The sequence below is a fragment of the Tupaia chinensis genome, unplaced genomic scaffold (genome assembly GCF_000334495.1).
Source record: "Tupaia chinensis unplaced genomic scaffold, TupChi_1.0 Scaffold000092_1, whole genome shotgun sequence".
NCBI lineage: Eukaryota > Metazoa > Chordata > Mammalia > Scandentia > Tupaiidae > Tupaia > Tupaia belangeri.
In genome coordinates this window covers 6,984-12,168 of record NW_006159554.1, presented here as the reverse complement: position 1 = coordinate 12,168, position 5,185 = coordinate 6,984, and the positions used below count along the sequence as shown (strand labels likewise).

Genomic DNA, 5,185 nt, shown 5'->3' with positions numbered 1-5,185 from the left:
CACACATGAGCCTGGCATGGTTTTCATGTCACTGGATCTAAGACTTGAACTACATACTCAGCCATGTGTGGGATCTACTACCTTAACCACAGTGCTTCCCACTGACCCATAAGAGCCTATTTTATATCATGTAAAATAGGAAAATTAGACTATATGACACTTTTAGTTTAAACCAATTTTTAAAATGTAAATAAAATGTAATGCAGTACTCTTGTATAAGTAAGAAATCCTTATGCTTTGTTTATTAATTAATTTTGTGTGTGTGTATGTGTGTAGTTTTTCTCTTAGTACACATATGCATGTCAGAGAGAGACTGAGACAATGGGAGGGAAAGTCAGAAATCTCTCCCTAGGGGGATGGTTACACCACAGTCCCTTCTACTCATTTCTCCTTCTGAGATCTTGGGCATGCATGCACATGTTCCAAGTGTGAGTTTTAAGAAACCAGGCCTGGTACTCAAACAGTGGTCAGCCATGTGATAGTCTAGTTCAGTAACATAACTGCTAGGCCATCTGCTGTTTTTTGTTTGTTTGTTTGTTTGTTTTTGTTTTATTTTGTTTTGTTTTGTTTTTGTTACACAGACTTATAGAATGTAAAAATCTTAAAGCTTCGGACCAGCAGTTAGCATAATGGCTATGGCTATGTTGCTAAACTCCCATGTAGCTGACCACAGTTCGAGTCCTGGCTTTTATACTCATGCTGCGTGCATGTGCATGCATGCCCAAGATCTGGAAAGGAGAATAGAGGAGAAGGGATAGCTGCATGGCCATCCCCCCCGGGGCATGATTTCTCGCTTTCTATCTCTCTGTCTTTCTGGCAAGTGCATGACCCCTATAGCAAAAACCTCTCACAAAAAAGAAATCTTAAAACTTCATCTACTAATGTATACAAAATTCCTCTGTAGGTTTTTCAAAACTCTTACACATGGCTCTGAAGTTCTACTGATTGTATCTAACTTGTACTTAAGACTTTCTACCTCACTTGATTTTGTTAAAAGCATTGCTGGAGCTTAAATGTATTGTTCAACATTTTCTGTGTAAGGAACAAACTAAGTATTCTAAAATCTAACAAATTTATTTGCTCAAGGGTCCTTCTATCTATATTTTGGGGTGAGTTCAGCTGGGTAGTTTCTATTCTGGTTGCCTAGGTGGCAAATGAGGCTTTAGTCATGTGATGCCTCAAGAGAGTCTGATTCATTTCAGATAACTTCACTTTCCTGTCTAGTGGTTCGTGCTTACTCTTGGTGAGGCCCATGTAGCCACCAATTTAGGCTCAGGATTTTGCAATAATGACTGCTAAAAAGTGAAGCACTGTTGTGAGCAGGTGATGTGGTGGTTAAGGCACTGGATTCCCCCATAGGCTAACTGGATTGAGTCTTGGACCTGGCAGCTTGTAAATCATACTGGGCACATGTGTGTGCACATACCCAAAATCTGAACAGGAGGATAGAAGAGAAGGGATTTTGGTGTGGCTATTCACCGTTTCTCCCTTTCCTTCTCTCTGTCTCTCTCCAATGAGCATATGCGCCCATGGCAAAAATCTAAAATAATAAAGAAAGAATGAAAGCACTAGTGGGCAAAAGCTTTCCAAACTTCGATTTCTGTGCATTTTCTTTTTCTGGTTTATTATTCATGATAGAGCATGCATGTCCACTCAAGATTGAGAGAAAGAGAGGAGCACATACAGGGATTCATTACCATGTTTCCCCAACTCTCTAACTCATTAGGATCTTAGGTGTGTGCACTTGTTCACAGGCTTGATTTTAGACTGACCTGAGGATCCAAAGTCATGGTTAACCATATGCCTTCCAAGACTGCAGTTACATTTGTTATTGACTCCAAGCTCGACCTGCATTATGCTTTTTGTTTTGTGTTCTTTTTCAGTTTTTGCTATAGGGCATGTGTGCTTGCTAGAGAAGGAGAGAGAAAGGAAGAAGGAAGGAAGGGAGAAAGGGAGGGAGGGAGGGAGGAAGGAAGGAAGGAAGGAAGGAAGGAAGGAAGGAAGGAAGGTGAAATTTCAAACCAGAAATATGGCCATGCCTCAGTTTCTTCTTCATTCTCTTCTCAGGATTTTGGGCATACCTGAACATGTGGCTGGCCTGCTTTTCAAGGTGTTGGGTCTGGGACTTGAACCATGGTTGGCGATGTGGGATCCAGCTGCATTAACCCTCATGCCATGGGGTGGCCTAATAATTTCTATTTCAGTATAACTTAATTTATGGATTTCGATTATATTATTGTCTCTTGACCTTTGTCTTTGATTGCTGTTTTGTAGTTTTATATTTGTTATTGTCAGTTACTCTAGTGCTTTAATTCAGAAATTATCTAATTATATATGTATTTATATTTGACATTCTAGATAAATTTCAGAATTTTTCGTCTCTTTTTCCATGAAAAGAAAACATATTTGAATTTTGATGGAATATTTGTATCAGTACAGAGATAACCCTTCATCTTGATGAATTTTGAAAATGTGGTCATCTTTGTAAAGGTGAATTTTTCTTCACATACATATATGTAACCACATTTTTCAAGTCTATAAATTTTATTCTTATATATTCTACATATTTGTTTTTAAAAGCTTGCATACATGTATATTATACAAATGTTATGTTCATATAACTTATGTTGTATTTTATAGTATTTATTAAATTGGACCTATAAGAGTTAAAATATGGCTTACCCCTAGAAACCACTTCTTTACAACTGCCCCATTCTTTTCTCACTTAGTGACTTCTTGCCTCTTCTACCTCAGTTTCAAATATTTAAACTAATGCTATAAATTCTTATCATAGTACCTACATTCTTATATTTCTTTGAGTTTGTGCTGGTTGTATGTGAGTCTGGGAGCTTATTGAATCAGTTTCCTAAAGTATAGATAAGTAGACATTCAACCTATTTTTCTCCCTTAGAGTTCAGTTCAAAATGTTTATTGATACTGTTTAGTTTTATTTATTTGATTTTGGTATTTTTTCCCATTTACTAAAGATGTTAAACGTGTTTTACACATTCATTGAACATTTAGAAATCTAGCTAAAGTATCTGAACAAGTGTCTTTGTCTACTTTTTTTTATTAAAAATGTTTAAAAATGTTTAGTTACAGTGTCAGGATGTGGAATAGAGGCTACGGTGCTGGACTCCCACAGGACTGCCCACGATTTTCCTGGACCTGGTAGCTTTTTCTCTCTCTCTTTGTCTCTCTCTGGTGAGTATGTGAGTTCTGTAGCAAATTTTTAAAAGAGGGATAAACAAAATTGAATAAATAATTCTTAAAAATTATTTAGTTAGTACTTGGCAGGCAGGAAGATCATAAGCTAGCAAGATCCTGTTTTTTAAAAAGTTTTTTATTAAAAAAAGAGTAGTATCTTTGATTAGACATATGGACATTATTTTCTCACACTCTTCTCACTTCTCTTTACATCCTTTAGGTATATCATGTGATGAATAGAATTTTTATTTTAATGTAGTCTAATTTATAAGTTATTTAAAAAATTGTTTTACATAATCTTAAAAGGTATCTTTGGAAATTATGTAACATGGGTAGAAAAGGTACATCATAATTTTTTGCAACACAGATATAATATCATCTTCACAGTTAATGCTCTTCGGAAAATATTTTTGTTCCCTGCTTCTCTGAAGTGCCGTCTCTTTCACTGAAACAAGTTACCAAAAGCCAGGGGTATTTTTAAGAAGTTCTCTTGATAGTTCAACTGGTCTGTTTATTCATCTCATTTCTAGTTTTACACTGTTTGATTTTTATTACTTTATAAAATTTGTATTCATATGTGAGTGTTTGTGTGTGTATTATCATTGCAAGAATATACATTTGTTATCAAAATTGACAGATTTCTTTGAATTTCTTTTTTTTTTTTCTTGAGAGAGATTTTTGCCATAGGGTACATAGACTCACTGGAAAGACAGAGACAGACAGAGAGAACTCACTCCCCAGGGAGGATGGACATGCCACAGTCCCTCTCCTCCATTCTCCTCTTGGGATCTTGGGCACGCACACACACACACCAAGCGTGAGTTCAAGAAACCGGGTCTGGGAGTCGAACCACGGCCGACTACATGGAAGTCCAGCAAAATGGCCATTATGCCAACTGCTGATCCCCTAGAATAGGTTTTTTAAAAACCACTACAAACATAAAAATACTTAGCTCATTATTTACCTATAGAACATGTTCATTTATACCTAAATTTCAGCATTTACTATCATCACTGCTCTAATTTTCAAAGTTACATCCAAACGATAAGGCGAAACCACCTATGAATTGTCATACTTGTTTCTCAGTTTGTAAAATTATCCTTAATTTGTTGATGCAGCAAACACATTCAACTCTGATTGCTATGCAAAGAAACAGAAGATAATCTGCTTTACAATAAACCTTTACACTTCAATTGCATACAGGCAACATGCAAAATATGAGAAATTACTAAGTGAAATACAGGCATTAAATACTGAAAAAAGTTAACAGGTTATTATAATTTATTTTATTTAACAATCTAGGAAGTTTGCAGCCATCAGCAGTTCCAGTGCAATTTCAGGTGCAACTGGGAATTCAGGAATCTCAGTGGAGCTGTTAGTATAGCGAATCTCGTAGGTAAAATACATGCATACTTTTTTTTTTTTTTGAGAGATTTTCACTGTAGGGCGTGTGCGCTCGCCAGACAGAGAGAGAGAGACATAGAGACAGAAAGCGAGAAATCACCCCCCAGGGGGGATGGTCACGCCGCAATCTCTTCTCCTCCATTCTCCTCTCGGGATCTTGGGCACACATGCACACGCGCCCGGCGTGAGTTTTAAGCCACCGGGTCCGGGACACAAACCGCGGTCGACTACGTGGGAGTCCAACGACATAGCCATTACGCTAACTGCCGGTTCCCCATACTTTTGATAACACATCTGAAAGAATCTCTCTAAAATTGACCTTATTGGTTTTGCTCTCAATGAACTGACTTGGGCCCCTCGATATGGCTTTTTATTGTTCCTGATGTTAGTACATGTTCTCTTTTTACAATAAATTTGTGACCGTCAGAAGATATCAGGGCCTTCACAGCCAACATAAGTTTTCTCTGTTTTTATGAACATTACTTTGCTTCCACAGGAACTTGAGTAGTTTTTTGTCAGCCCTGTAGCCACCACAGCAGAGTGCCCACATACCACCACAGCCCCTAATCCACGG

At 37.3% G+C, this 5,185-nt stretch overlaps 1 pseudogene; it reads right to left on the bottom strand.

The window, feature by feature from the left end:
* Nucleotides 1-4,497: 4,497 nt before the first annotated feature.
* The window catches only part of LOC106734306 (elongin-C pseudogene), a 5,202-nt pseudogene continuing 4,514 nt past the window's right edge, over nucleotides 4,498-5,185 (bottom strand).